The sequence below is a fragment of the Eretmochelys imbricata genome, chromosome 3, assembly GCF_965152235.1.
Source record: "Eretmochelys imbricata isolate rEreImb1 chromosome 3, rEreImb1.hap1, whole genome shotgun sequence".
NCBI classification, from domain to species: domain Eukaryota; kingdom Metazoa; phylum Chordata; order Testudines; family Cheloniidae; genus Eretmochelys; species Eretmochelys imbricata.
The window spans coordinates 22,427,242-22,443,643 of record NC_135574.1 but is presented as its reverse complement, the minus strand read 5'-3'; the positions used below and the strand labels follow the sequence as shown (position 1 = coordinate 22,443,643).

Here is a 16,402-nt window from a genome sequence, read left to right as displayed (position 1 = left end):
TAGTAGGCTGTGCAGTTCCACACATGGTAGCAATAAGGGAAGATGTAATTAAGACAGGGCTCAGGCAGGTTTACCTGCTATGTAACCTGACCCTTAACCTACACTAGCCCTTCCACCGCTCATACCAGTAACACTGACATCTTTGGTGGTGAATTATAGCCAAAGTATACTTGTGTACAAGCAGCCTTGAAATTGTTCATGCATACAGCAGGGCATGCTCGATTAATATTGTAGTCTTGGGGACATATTCTCCTCACTATGGCATTTTGTATAACTCTTTATTTCCACATTAATAGTACGTAAGTTTAGATGACACAATAGTATGAACATCTGAGCCCTGTCTACATTACAGTGACCACTTACTACCACTGGGGAAGCCACACAAGTGGGGAAATATGGTTACAAGGTTTGCTAATGTGGCCACGGTCCAGCTGACTTCAGTGTGAGTTGTATTATAATCTGTTTCTTGTTACTGTCAGACTCTCAGCTGTACAAGTGAATGTCATTTGCCCACTGCATGTGTTCTTTTATTCTAACAAAAGAAAAACTTCAATACATTTTCCTTAAAAAAACACTGTTGAGAGATTTTTCCATTCTTGAAAAATGGCTTCACAATATCCCTGTGGAAGCCTGAAAATGAAACATTTTCTCACCGAAAAGCTTTTTTCCTCCAGCTCTCTTTCTCTCTAACACACACTTATTACTGGAGGGTTGCTCAGAAGTTACTCGGCTGTTGCCAGTGATTTTAATATTTTTTATTAGAAAAAAAATAAAACATTTCACTTTGGAAATAAAACAACATTACACAACATTGCAAAGTTTGCAGACAGACACATAGAAAAAGGTTGGTGAAATTCTGAGTCTACCAACCTTATTAACTTCTCTTACATCTTTTATTAAGATATTTTTCTTTGTATTCAGCAATGGAAATTATCTTCTGCTGCTAAATAAAGATTTCAGGTAAAAACCTGGCCACAGTGGAATTAATGGGAGCTTTGCCATTGATTTCAGTGGGGCTAGAATTTTACCTGTTAATTACATATTTAATTAATCCATCCTCTAAATCCTAATCCTTACCAGATTTGTTTTCCCAATAAGGTCAAGTATTTTCTTGTTAGTTTTATGCATATGTATTAACAAATTGCTTGTCAGGGAAGACATTGTTTGCTTTATTAGCCTCATTCATAAATTGCCTATATTTTCTCTTAACTGATATGTAAGCATTAAGATATGCAAATTCTAAAGTGTACTATTGAATGAAAAATATCCTATGTGATGGGGAAAAAAATCCAAAACTATGTGTCTGACTCTGAACTAATCTTATTTTGTTCACCTTCAGGGCATATTGCAAGGCTCATTTATTATCTCTGGTTCTGTGTGAGGAAGGGGCTAGATGGGGCGCTTGTCTGTGGAGGGAGGGATGTTTTATGGTAGTAGGTTAGCTGCTGGTATTACTTTGATTAACTGTATCTTTAATTTGTGTCAAAGGTGCTTACACCATAGGATAATTGCTCTTTTACAAAATTGGTTAGTCTCCTAGGTGCCACTAGTACTCCTTTTCTTTTTGTGAATACAGACTAACACGATTATAAATACAGTATTTCTGTGCAGTAGTTTCTTTAAGGGATACTAATGCTTTAAATCCTACAGCATGGGTGAAAGCCAACATGTAACCATTCAGGGTTTTAGATAAGATTACATTTACACAAATACATTGGCAACAGGGACTGTGTGGTTCAAGGTATTGAGGTATGGAGCTTTTTACCTCTAGCTCAGTGGTTCCAGTGTGAGTGTAGCTGGTAATGACTCCAAGCTGTTAACAGCTGACGGTGGCCTATGTGAAATGACTTTTGTGATGTCAGACCAACTGGGAACAAATGTCCATTTTACACCCAACAGTAACTGGAACCCTTTTTAGCAGTTTCATCAGAGTTCAATAGGCACAGAGACTGAATAACTATCATCTCACCCATCGAGATGGCCTTGCCAAGATGGATCAGGGTTGAGGCACATTCTCTGGGCAGTACAGGGCAGCATTTATAGTTACTGCTGTGTTGTAGAAGTTCTGTGGATAAAGAGCCACCAGTGGTGTCAACCTTACACCTTTCACAGACTCCTGGCATTTAAGGTAGAACAATTTGCTTTTCTTTACTGGATATTTTCTGTTTTAAATTGTCCTTTGAAGATGAGACGTATATGCCCTTCACTATAAAAAACATCAGATTTTTTTTAACTTTCATCTGGATACTTGGCTTATGATGTTAGAAATTAAGTAATAAAATGGTAAAAACTGCCAAACTGCAGGTTGGAAAAATATACTCAACAAGATCTCTCTGGCTAAAATACAGTTATAGCAAAAGGATCATGCTTAAAATGTCACTGTGTTAGGTAAAAATCCAACTTCAACAGCTGCAAGGGTTTAAAAAGATTCAAGAGAAGATGTGCGGGTGAGGGGTGCTGTTCTTCGTAGGTCTAACAACTGCTTTCTTATGACTTACATCTGCTTTAGCACCTTCTGTACATTATTAACCTGTCAATGAGCACACCTGCTCACGTCACATTTTAAATTGCAAATGGAGGCTGGAATAAAGGGTGGATCCTCTATAGAATTTAAATACAATCGTAGTCATTTATGGATTTTGACTAATTCTGTAATGTCATACAACATGATAAGTTGATAAGTAATAGGACACTGAAGGTTTTAATGCAAATAGGCTAAAACCTACTCAATAGTTTTCTTTAAGTGATCAAGGGCAGTGGGTTGTTTTTAAACAGCAATTCTGTTTCAACACCAGCTCCTGCACACATTATCATGGTTCATTCTCTCTCTTCTCATACACACACACACACACTCACTCTCCCTCTTCTTCTCCCACTCACTGTTCCTGTTCTCCTCTTCTCCCATTTATTGGGATTCTTCTAGATCCTCTCTTTGCTTTGGGCTCAGTGCATCACCACAGAAAGCAGAACTCTTGCAGCTAATCAGCACACGTGCTATTTGGTTTTCACACTGTCAGCTACACAGCCCCATCAAGTCTCTCTCCTCATTTTCTTCCTCTTCCGCCTCTCCTTTTTACCAGGTACATCTGCCATACAAACAGCAGCACTGATTATAAAAAGCTTCCACACCAAAATCATGTTGCTGGACAAAACCCAAACAATTTCCAACGTATGATACTTCTTGTTGTTCATATGTATTTCTCAATGGACACCTGCTTACCAGGCCTGAGCCAATGCCCACTAAAATAAATGGAAGGACTTTCAGTAACTTCAGTGTGCTTTGGATCGGGTACATATCTATCACTGTCACCCTGTTTCATTTAAAAAAAATCCTGCAGAGGTCCTGATCCTACTCCTATTGAAATCAATGGGAATTTTGTCATTAACTTCAATAGGAGCAGATGCAGGCCTTGTCAAAGAACAGCTGATTAAACAATGTTATTGTGCTTTTCTATAAAAGTGAACATATACATCTAAAGAAAAAGGCCATTAACATTTTAGTTAAAAAAATTAATGAATAAATAAATAAATGGACAATCACTCCTGGGATTACCAAAAATTCTGAAATCACAGTTCTTTAAAGTGCAAAAATAATCACTTACCATTATGGGGTAAATTGTTAGCAGGGTGCTCGGGTATTTTGAAAGAGGTACAGATAGCATGACTACTGTTTTTCATAGATATCAGCTCCCTTGGACCTTCCTCTGTTCTCATTTCCAAACCTTGCTGAGGCTTTAAGGATAAATATGAAATAATATGCTTAACTAAGCGTATAAGTTAAATGAGGTATATGCAAGTATAAAATATGAAAAAAATGCAAATATAATAAGCAATTCAAGTATTTAAAAGAAACATAGGACAAATCTAATTTTAAAAGGATTAGACTTAGCAGCATGTCATCTACCCAGCTACTATGTTTGTTTTAGACAGGAGTCAAGTGTTATAACCTTTTCTCATCGCTATCTTTGCCCTTATTATCCTCAGTGCATGGAAGAGGAGCAAAATGCTTTCAGGGAGAGCTGTAGAGCAGTCCAATTTTTGTCCACAATCCTGCAAGTTGATAACTGGCAACAGTCCACAAAACTCACTGATGAGGCACAGAGATTCTCATGAGCAGCTATATCTGGATCTCGACTTGTACATTTACATTATTTATGTCTATTTCTGTATGAATAACTTGCACAGCAGCCAGCATCAACATTTGGGATTAGCCTGAAAACCAGTTTTTGCCACTTTCTCCCCCAAGTGTAACCAACTTCTGTTCCCCATGATCACACCAGTATACACAGGGCAGGCCTAACGATTCTGGAGTGATTTATGAAGGTAGTTCTTGGAGATACATGCCAAACTTAAGTGACTAAATTGACACCAATGTTTGTGGGTATGAGAGCTCTTTTAGTTCTCCAACCTCAAAGCTTCCTGCTGCAAAAGTGGAGTCTAGCTGCTTGTTCCTTCCAAGTCTAGGAATCACGTAACACTGGTTTATGTTTCCAAAGCTATCTTTGCAGCAACACAGTGGACAGCTGAGGATTCCCTTGCATAGGGGAAGCCTCAAGTGGTGTTGAGTTATCATAACTTGATCTAGGGGTGTGTAGGATCTCAAACAGGTTAATGCTCAGGGTAGCTAGCCCGCTGCAGTTACATTTGTATTTTTAGCAGGCTAGCTCTATCACAGCTAGCGCGGATATGTCCACTTGGGCTAGAAATTACACCTTTCAGCTCCAGAGTAGACATCCCTTAAGTCACCTCCTCACCTTACAACTGCCAATGTAGGGGACATGTTGAGGGGAAAGGGCATGGCTGTACTCCAGAGATTCCTGGCTGTTACAATGACCCTTTGGGGACCAATACCAGATGACATAAATTGGAGCACTCTAAAGGTTGCTCTAATGTAAGCTGGGGACAATATCAGACACTGCAGCCCAAGCAGTTGAGGGAGCAAAAAAGTCCCAAAGGTTAGGTCTTGCATACACAATCCCACAGATGGACTCTTATAAGGTGTGTGAAAGGCCAAGAATATTGTACTGCTGTAAATGTTCAGAGTTAATTTACTAAGTCCAGGTGTCTGTTGTTAAAGTCAATTAAAAACTCAATATATTTTGGTTGGTTTTCTCCACATCCCTTTCCTCAGAGCAGCAAGTACTTTTCAGACTGGTGGGCGAACCGGTACTCTCACTTCATAGTTGTGACTTTTAACACCAACCATACCAAGTGTGCTGAGATGACATTCTCCTCACCCTGCAGGGCTCTCTATGGGAACTCTCGCTGTGTAAACTTGTAAATGGCATAAAGCTGTTCCTGTTTAATCTTAATTGGTGCCCAAAGTCTCATCTATACTATGGAAAATTCTGTCAGGTGACCTGGTTACAACACTGCAGCCCCCCAATTCAGTTAAAACCCAGCTCAGGATTGCAGTGCAGACAGAGCTGAAGTGTGTTTTAAACATGTCTCAGAAACATGTTACAGCACTGGATTTTCCACGGTTAACACAGCCTGTTCCTATCTACACTGCAATACTGAACTATTTTATAGCCATGTTAGGGGAATACCATGTTGTGACAGGGTCCCCCTGACAGTATACTTGCAACTTTTTTGGGGGGGGCCCTCAGATCCTCACAGCAGAGAAGACTATCTGCATCCATTTTTAGCAATTAAACTCAAAGGTGTCACTTCAGCTCCACCCAAGTTTTCCTGGGGTTCTACTTTCTTTCTTGCCATTTCAGAGAGACAGGAACAAATTTCCTCTCTGCCTTTTGGCAAGTCCTAAGCAGCACTGAAGACCCAGTATCCTTTGTTAGAGGAGGCTGGGGATAGCTTTCTCTAGAACCATGTGCTGATGTAATGGATCTGCGGGTCCTTTTTCTATAGAAACTCTCTTTAGAGCCTCTGACTTGTGTTCAAGCAGCCCAAGTGGGATCTAATAGACTGGTCTGAGAGAGCTGCCTGCAAAGAGCTCCGAAAGCTCTTCTCCATCCACTCTCAAAGAGTCCTGCCTGGACTAGTTGATAAACTTGGCAGCCTTTGCCTGGGTTTCTAGTAGGAGAAGGAGTTTAGTCAGCAAGCATTGTGCCTTGGGTTGTCTGCCCAAGTTGTGAACATGTCAGTTTAACTCAATGCTCTCATTTGAATATGTACCTGTGAACAAAATGGGAAGGTGTGAAAATAGGTTTCTTGTGTTTGCTGTGGACTTTGACCTGTTAGGGCTCAGACATTCTGGAATGTCAGCCTCAGTAGGAGTGCTTTTCTGCAGCATGGCAAACAGACTGAACACTGATTGCATGTAACAGCACCACCACACTAATGATAAACTCGCAGAAATCAGCTGACTTCAGATTTATGAGGCTGGATTGAAACTAGTCCCCAAAAGTAAACACACGGCAGTGAGAGGAGGAGGAATTGGCACAAGGAGCCTTTTCCTCCCACTGTGCCCTTGGGTCAGTCCTAGCATGACATGGGAATGCCCACTGCAGCACTAGATACCCCAAAAAGGTCGCGGAGGGGTGATCTCACTGTCCAACCCAGGCTCTCCCTTGATTGCTTTTCATTGAACGTGGCAATGCTCACACATTCATGTACGTCATTCCCTCACCTTCTCTCTCTCTGGTCCTGTGCACGTCTCCTCCTCTCCCAGCCAGTTTCCCCACTCCTCTGTGGGAGCATTCCAATCGGAATTGAGGTCAATTGCTAAGGGATCATCTGTTAATATAACCACATGAATGAATTACATTCAAATCTATAATATTACTTCCTCGGCCTGTACTAGCAAAACAAACATTACGTAAAACATCTAACATCTCACCGTCTGCACAAGGGAATTTGTGTATTTGTATCGTATTAAAAGTGTGTATCAATTGAAGGGATTAAAGGGATGTGTAACAACAAGGGATTAAATTCTTCAGGCCAGAAGCACAATTAAAGGAAGACACAAAAACATGCAGACAGTCTGTAAAAGTCTCTTTCACCATCCCCTTTGGGAAACAGGCTTTACAAAACCTGATATTAACAGAAATGTTTTCAAGGATTTTTTTTTTTAATTTCATTGAGAACATTTTATTTTTAGGGGATTCCCTGAAGTGTTTGCAGAGACTGCAGCATGATGTTAGTGCAGGGGCTGGCACTGCAATGTGGTCCACATCTTAACAGACAGATTGTTTCCTGGACTATCTTCTCTTCCATTCACAATGGTATAGATTCCCTGTAGCAACTAAAGCAATTGCTCTGAGGGAATTGTAATATTAGGAAAGGATTTAGGCATTTGTAAATGTCCCCAATGCAATGCATCTTTTCCTTTTCTGAAAGAAATTTAGTCACTCTCTTGATTTCATCTCCCTTTTCCATCTATTCCAGTGGGCCGCATGCGGCCCATGAGGGTAATCCGCTGGTGGGCCGCCAGACTGTTTACATTTGCACAGCCTCCCCCAGCTCTCAGTGGCCAAGGTTTGCCATTCCCGGCCAATGGGAGCTAAGGGAAGCAGCTCCCCATATCTGATGGCCTGCCAGTGGATTATCCTGACGGGCTGCGTGCGGCCCGTGGGCCACAGGTTGCCCATCACTGTTCTATTCTGTTTCTCATAGTTGTAAATAAAGAGAAGTAGCTGCAGCATCATGAGCCAGATTTACAATGTTATTCAGGAGCCTAAAGATGCAGATAGGCACCTACTGGGATTTTCAAAGGCACCTACCTCCCAATGATTTCAATTCACTGTATAAGAGTTAGGTGCCTAATGTGCGAAAGCACCTTTGAAAATTCCCCCTGGCACCTATCTGGAACTTTAGGTGTCTAAAACCTTTGAAAGTCTAGCCAGCTCAGTCACATGCCAGCTCTTCACAGACTACCAGCAAGTGGTCCACCAACCAGTCTGAGAATCACTGTGCTAGTGACCGAAAACCAGAAAGCAAAACGGACCAGTCTAATTTCTTTGTCCAAGTGAAGGGCAAAAGGCAAACAAGCAGCATAAAATTGTGAAAGTTCTGTTTGATTTTTTGAAAACCCCTTTTCAGTTCTAAAATCCTCAGATCTTAACAGAGATAAGGATTTTTGAAACATAAAAGAAAACTTTTAACCTACCTTGTCTCCTGAAATAACAACAAATTTAAATAAATCCTGAGCTAGCAGAAAAAGCTTCTTCAAACTGAAAAGGCATCAGCATCAAAACACTGCTACCAGCAATAAAAGAAAACTTTTCCAAAAGGTTGCTTTGTCCAACTTAATGCCAATTTAATATAATGATGATAAACTTATTGCTCAACTAATTTTATATTTTAAAACATCCTCTTGACATTCACATGTATTTTCTTAATCAAAAGGAAGGAAACATTTTCTAATACATGTTCTTATAAAAAGTCAATCTGAGTACATATATGTTGGGTAAATGAACACATCTAGAATAGATGAAGGAATGTCCAAATGAATGATCTAGACAAAGATAGTAATAAGCGAACATAAATTGTGAATATGAGGCAGCCATTCTGTACAGCTACACTTAACTTTTCCCTGCTATATTACTTACTGAACTGCAAGTGAACACCAATGGGAGGAAGAAGTTTGGTGGAGTGAAAGAAAGAATGAATATACGATAAGATGCATGTATTATAAACCATCATTTTAATAGTAATATATTAAATAAGGCCCTGATCCTGCAACTACCCACCCACTTGCTTAACTTTAAGTATATGTGTAATCCCAATGGCTCACTTCCCTCCAGGAATGATGTATGTGCTTAAAGCTAAACATGTGGTAAGTGTCTGCAGGATCAGAGCCTTAGTGATACAGTTATTACTATTATTTACCTCAAAGTTACTGTCCCTAAATCTGTTAAATCATAAGCTGTTTAAATTCAGCTCACAATAAATTGAATTTCATTATAAAAATTTTCATAATTTGTTAGATTTTACAGGGGGAAAAAAAAAGAATTAAATGTACTTATTCTAAAGCTTTGGCTTAAGACCCTTTCAGTTTTACTGCACATTTAGCTTCCAGCTGCATTAAACCCTCCTGCAATAGTATTATAAACATTACTTGTAACACAACCAGTGTTTTTAGATCTGCAACTGTACCATCTTGGGCCATCTCTCAAAAACTAAACAGGGTAAAGCCTGGCCTAGTCAACAATTCAATGGGAGACTTCCAAGAAAACCAAAGTATTTCTATGGGAAGTCTCTGGTGATTCAGTATGCAGTTGTGATAGGGTTTGGGAATGCAATCCAGACCAGTGAAAGGTTGTGTCATCACTTGCCCTGCAACCTTGGGTGCCTCAAATGCTTTGCTACTGTAACTCGCTGCCTGGGATGTTCATAACCAACCTACAAGCATGCAGGTCACACCTTGAGTGTCTATGTATAGCTGCAGCCCTGGTCCAGTAACTCTGACCACAGCAGCCTGCCAGTAACACATCACAGTCACATTCTGGCTTCCACCAGCCTTGGTTACAACCAGCAAGGTGATTCCAACACGCTCACAGTCTAAAATTCGCACAAAACCATGTGCTCTGCAATGTCCAGCCCTCTCGTGGACGGTTCAGAGAAGTGATAAGGTCCATTTGGTCCTCGAAACACACAAACCCCTCGGCTTGCCACTTTAACTGGAGTTAACATTCACTTTCATTCAAACACAGCTCTGTTGGTTTTGATTATTAGTAAAACAAGTTAATTAACAAAAGAAGACAGGGTATTAAGTGAGTTCACGTGTACGAGAGAAAGTTAAAAATGGTTACAAGCAAATAAAAGTGAAAACATGCATCTAAAAGTCTAAAAATTAATCTAGGAAAGTACAATCTTTGCCTCAGCAGGTTTCTCACCTATATTCAGTCGCCAGGGTCTTCAACCTCCCTTTGGTTGAAGGACCCATCTTTCTCAGCTTGCAAGAGCTCTGTTTCCTTATGTCTGTCTAGTGATGGATGCCAAAGATGGCTTCTGTCCTTGCTTACATTTCCCAAAGTTCAATGACTTTGTTTCAAGAGGCAGGATGACCTCATGCTGTTCTTCCCTTCCTGTGGGCCTCCCATCCCCCCTGTATGTAAATGGTTCTTCCATTGTTTTGATTCCACCATGCTTAATTTACATAGGAGACAGATAAACAGGCTGCCATCTCTCCTGTCTGGGAAGGAATTTGTTTATCCCTGTTTGGCCACAGACTTTAAAACATAATATCATTAACTATCCACATTTCCTCATAATGTTAATACAGACATTTCACAATGGTATTAATCACCAGTGTGTCATTAGCTTTCAGAAAAGACCTCACTCTACACACTTTTATAATACAGTAACATTGTATACAATCAGTTGATTCAATTGCTTATCACTTGAGGTTCGGCCCCCTTTGTCTTTACAGACCAGCAAACTTTTGGAGTATATTCTTCTGTAGGTTGCTCCTGAAAGTAAAGCTTATTGAAGTTGTGAGGGAGGTGACAGAGTCTGGTGGTGAAGGAAGCTCCATGCTCTTTCCTCCCCCACTTGTGTTTGCTGAAATGCAAATTGTTCTGTTTCCTGCCATCTCCTCCCACTGCCGTCTTGATGGTCCTGTTTACTGCTTATATGTAAATATGGACCTTTTCAGTTTTTGCCTGAAGAAGATCGGGCTGGTGAAAGGATCAAATACACATTCCTTTGTCTAAGCAGACCTGTTTACCAGCTCCCACGACAAGCTTGGCTTATACACACTTTAGTCATAAATCTAGTACATATCTTAATACCCATTATGTGCATACATCATGCAAGAATATTTATGATCAGTGAGTTACTGGTTTTCAAAAGATACCTCACAAGGCATATTTCATTCAGAGATTGTTACAATTCTGCGCAGTGTGTGAATACCGGGGTGCTTAGCATAGGCACAGTTTGACTGCTATATTTGGGGAGGCAAAGCGTGCACACACACATGTGCACACTGAAGCCAGTTCCCTTGGCTCACTGATTCTCTCCCCCCGCCTAGAGTTACACCGGGGCTGCCAGAGCTGGCGGGGACGGGACAGCCCAATGGAGGAGCCCCAGCTGCTGCAGCGATGTCGCTGCTCTGATGCTGCTGCGGCCGCCTCCCTGCTGGGGCTGCTGCTTCCGCCAAGGGGACGCCACATGCCAGGCTCCTGCTGACCCCTGCCCATTCCCGTATCCCCCTACCTCTCCCCACTGTCCTCGACCTCACCCGAACCCCCAGCCCCTTCTCTTCCCCCTTCCCTATCCCAGAATCTTCCCCCCCTTGCACTGCATTTACCCCAGCCCCACCCCGGCCCCCTTGCCCTGCCCCCCCTGCGGGCACTCACCATTGTACAGGAGAAAGGCGGGCACTAGGACCCAGGAGGTGGCGTTGAGCTGCCAAGACAGTGACACAGAGCGCAGGAGAACAGTTGCTCCATCGCACCCATCTGCTCCTTGCCAGCCAAAACGTGCGGGGGGCTGGGAGGGAGGAGGAGCAGCATGGGAGAAAGAGCTCCACTCCCAGGCAGACCGAGCAGAGCAAGCCTTGCAGGGCAGCTCGGCGCTTGCAGAAATGGGGAGAGAGTGTCATGTGACCCTGCTTGACACCCCCATACCCTTCGCCTCTGTTTGGGGGGGCAATGCCTCCCTGTATCTGCCCAAATTACACCCATGGTGCTTAGTGTCACATTAGTATGCTTCCCTCTGGGACAGTAATGAACCAATTCCCTGTGGCACTGGGGGTACTGTGCTGCTAAACGTGCTGTCTTCTGGATATTATGTAAAACCAAGATCTTGATGATCCCTTGTGGTCATTAAAAAATCCCTTGAGCGCTTTCACAAGAGCAGGTCCATTAACTATGATTAGGACCCTACCAAATTCGTGGTCCATTGTGGTCAATTTCACGGTCATAGGATTTTAAAATATTAAATTTCATGATTTCAGCAATTTAAATCTGAAACGTCACAGTGTTATAATTGTAGGGGTCCTGACCAAAAAAGGTGTCGGGGGGAGGGGTGCAAGGTTATTGTGGGGGGCTTTGCGGTACTGCTACCCTTACTTATGTGCTGCTGCTGGCGGCGGTACTGCCTTCAAAACTGGGCAGCTGGAGAGCAGCGGCTGCTGGCCGGGAGTCCAGCTCTGAAGGCAGAGCGGCCGACAGCAGTAGCGCATAAGTACAGATGGCAGGGTACGGTATTGCCACCCTTACTTCTACGCTGCTGCCTGCAGAGCTGGGCCCCCAGTCAGCAGCCGCCACTCTCCAGCTGCCCTGCTCTGAAGACAGTGCAGAAGTAAGGGTGGCAATACTCCAACACCCCTAAAATAACTTGCAACCCCCTGAAACTCTCTTTTGGGTCTGGACCTCCAATTTGAGAAATTCTAGTCTCCCCCCATAAAATCTGTATAGTATAGGGTAAAAGCACACAGAAGACCAGAATTCATGGGGGTAGACCAGATTTCATGCTCCGTGATACGTTTTTCATGGCCGTGAATTTGGTAGGGACCTAACTATGATGTTCTGACTTGTTCCAGTTTGGTTAATTACTTGCTACCTATCCACATTCTCCTGCAGTTTCAGCTGGACATAGCAGGATTCTTTACTTTCTGCCCTAAACTGTTGTGCAGTGCAGTGTTGCTGTCAAAGAGCTAGAACATGCCACTTGGAGAGCTTTTCAGTGCTGGCTGAAGTGTTTTCTGTACACACTCTGTAATTTGTTACGTGCTTTAAGATCCTTCAGGATTACTATATAAATAAGGTATTACAGTAGACCCTCAGAGCTATGAATACCTCAGAAACGGAGGTTGTAGGTAACTCTGAACAAAACATTATAGTTGTTCCTTCAAAAGTTTACAAAACTGAACATTGATTTAATGCAACTTTGAAACTTTAATATGCAAATAAAAATTGCTGCTTTCAACCATGTTAATTTAAATGAAACAAGCACAGAAAGTTTCCTTAGCTTGTCAAATCTTTTCTTTAAAAAAAATGTTCTTTTTTTTTTTAGTAGTTTATATTTAACACAGTATTGTAGTGTATTTGCATTTTTGTTTTGTTATTTCTGCTGCTGCCTGATTGCATACATTTGGTTCCAAACAAGGTGTGTGATTCACCAGTCAGTTCATAACTCTGGTGTTCGAAACTCTTAAGTTCTATTGTCTAAATATTATCAGAAGTTACTGACTCTTGTGAGCAGGAAGCTGTTCCAAACTCAAGCAAGAAAAGCTCCTTCCTTTCCTGTTATTTTACCACTGCAAGAGGGCAGTTAGCTACTGCTGGCAGGCTGGCAGGCAAAAGAAGTAATAAGAGATGGAGTGGGAGGGCAGATCTATATTACGGGGTTAAGTTGACCTAAGTTACACAACTCCAGCTACGTAAATAATGTAGCTGGAGTCGACGTACCTTAGGTTGATTTACTGCAGTGTCTGCACCTCGCTGGGTCGATGGGAGAAACCCTTCTGTCAACTTACATTATGCTTCTCATTTCGGTGAGTACCGGAGTAGACGGGAGAGCGATCGGCAGTCGATTTAGCGGGTCTTCATTAGACCCGCTAAATCGACCCCTGGTGGATCGATCATCGTGTGTTGATCCCCTGGTAAGTGGAGACAAGCGCAGAGAAGAAGTACTAAACGGGCAAGGGAACAGATGCAGTGGGATCTGGTGGATAGGTGGGGTGGGAGGAGCCAAAGAGGATGCAGCTTGTCTAGCCCAATGGCTGGGAAGAGCGGCTGTAGTGCTGAATGGGTGGAATGTAAGGATGTAGCTGGATGAAGCGGCAAGATAGAGTTACAGCACACTGGGTGCCACCCTTTGATGAGAGAAACTGATTCTGATGTGTCACTATAGTGTTTCAGGAAACCATTTAAAAGTTTTACACTCTACAGGCTTCAGCCAACTGCTTTTGACCCTATGTAATCAGGGTCTCTTCTCCTCAAGGTGACCAACTTGTTCCTGTGAGATCTTGATTTGCTGAAACACAATCCTCAGTACAGCTGGAGCAACTGCTCAGCCAATCCATTGCAGTCAATCTTTATGTGGTTGCTGCAGTAATATCTGGGAAGGGCAGGGGGCTGTATTACAGAGAGTGTAGAATACTTCCTGCTAGGACAACACCACCAAAGTACCAAAGAACATTGACTTGGAGAGCTACTAGGATCCATTTAGCACAGGCAGGAAGTAAGGCTCCATGTTTGTCATGAAGGTCACGGATTCCATGACTCTCCGTGACTTCTGCAGCGGCCGGTGCACCTGACTTGGGGGCCACCTGAGCAGCTCGGGCAGCCCCTGGGCCAGGCGGACCAGCCGCTGCTGGGGCAATCTTGGATCCCCCCGCCGCCGCCAGCAGGAGTTTGGGTGTGGGGGGGCTCAGGGCTGGGATGCGAGGCTTACCTGGGGGGGGTCCCCCAGAAGGGCGACGACAATTCCCCTCCCTCAGCTCCTAGCTCCACGTGCTGCCTCTGCCCACAGGCATTGCCCCCGCAGCTCCCATTGGTCATGGTTCCCAGCCAATGGGAGCTTCAGAACCAGGGCTTGGGGTGGAGTGGAGGCAGCACGTGGAGCTAGAAGCTGGGGTCGCCGCTTCCCAGGAGCCATGTAGGGAGCCTGCCCCAGCCCTGCCAACTTCCCCACTGCCCCGGGCCGCCCTCCTGAGCTACCCCCCACCGCCTCTCAAGTTTTAGTCAGGGATATTTAGTAAAAGTCATGGACAGGTCACAGGCCATGAATTTTTGTTTACTGTCCATGACCTGTCCATGACTTTTACTAAAAATACCCATGACTAAAACATAGCCTTACTTATAAGTGTTACAGATGAAACGGTTTCACTAAAAATGTTTGAACTAGTGTCAACCAGATAGAAGGTGTCCTCACTCTGCATGTTCCTTTGGAATAATTTGCTACATATGAAAGTCATAGGTGAATCCAAGACTGGAGACTTTTCTTTGTCTGAATGGATTCTGGTTATTCTCTTGACATGAAAGAATTGAAATGCATTTTGACTTCAGTGCAGAATGAAGAAAGCAAGTCATGAGACATAGAGGTAGCCTACAGGTCCCCAAGAAAATCTGCCTTTAGCAGACATGATGGTTTTAATGGGACAAGGCCAAGTCACCAGTTAAAAAGACAAACTGCATGAAAATGAAAAATGCTGTATTTACTTAGTAGAATGTTTTATATTCTCCAGAGTCATCCTGCCAGATGAGCTGTTACACTGATTGCAGTTTGGATGCAAGTCTCAACCCTACCCACCCTCTGTGCAATAGGTCATTATTTTTATCATGGATAAACTGGAGCAGAGAGGGTGACTTGTCCATGAGCCAGTGGCAGAGCTAATAATAGAGCCCCAGGCTCATGATGCCTAGTCCCCTGTTCTAACCACTATGAAGTCCTACCAAAAAATTGCTAGGGAAATTAAAAGAAATTGATTGACTGTATTCCTCTGGATGTGTCGAAGTAACATCTTGTGGTCTTCAAGTTATAAGTAACATTTTTAGTCCTCATATCTGAAACAGTTAATAGGCCTTGTTTAAAGAGCTAGGTCACTTGCCAGCACAAACCCTAATGCCAGGCATTATCTCAGCTAAAACGAAGGAATACATGTTAGTGACTTCCCCTTCATTTTGCTATCTGATCAATGCTGCACAATGCAAATCAAAAATAGTAATAAATAATAATAATAATTACAAAAAAGCTGCTGTATGCAGAAAACCTTCCATTTCCTCTTTCAATTAAATGTACAGTGAATAGCAACAGCTGCAGAGTTCACAGCTATATATTCAAGCTGTCAGTTAAACATGATGCTATTCCATGGAAGCAGAAAAGCTCTGTTTCCTTGTCCAACTGGGAATCAAACACAAAATGCTCAAACAGTAGCATATGTCAAATAAAATACAAGGAAGTACCAATAGAAAAGCCACCTATGCTGCCATCCTCCTTACTCATGTGTAGCCAGGACTATGCTCAGAAGTTATAATGCCAAGTGTCTGGCATATCTAAACAGCTCCATCAAGATAAATAGAGTGCAATGAGCTGGGAATACTTGTTTTTCTTTAATAAAATATGTTATTTATAAAATCCAGTGACAGGCAAGCTGTTGTGTCTGTTCCAGAATCTTAACTAGTGCTGGGCAGAAATGGAAAGATGGCAGCAGATTAATATCTGCTTCCTCTATTCAGGCAGTCATTCCGGATTCCTTTTTAGTTAGGATGACCATAGAAGTTAGAGATGAAAGAGGTCATGCAGGATAGAGTACCCCACCAGCAGAAGTATAATTAGATACTTCACTGGATCTTAGCTAAAAGGTGCAGAGAAGAAGCTACCAGATACCCATACCACTTGTGCCAGCCTCACCTTCCAAGATCTATATAGGTCTTTCCCACAGATTCTAAAATTCAAACACTATCCAGTAGAAAACCTTGGTTGAAATCCTGCCTTCAATTAAATCAATGGGAGTTTTCCTACTGACTTCAATGGGTCCAGGATTTCTCCC

General features: G+C 42.6%; 1 long non-coding RNA gene across 1 annotated transcript; it reads right to left on the bottom strand.

Moving 5' to 3' along the window:
• Positions 1-796: 796 nt before the first annotated feature.
• LOC144261966 (uncharacterized) lies at positions 797-13,423 on the bottom strand. The gene is made up of 4 exons (XR_013345480.1): positions 13,317-13,423; positions 6,590-6,696; positions 3,603-3,732; positions 797-3,086 (listed from the first exon to the last, which is right to left on the bottom strand). It is a non-coding gene; the product is annotated as an uncharacterized LOC144261966 (long non-coding RNA).
• Between the last annotated feature and the right edge of the window lie 2,979 nt (positions 13,424-16,402).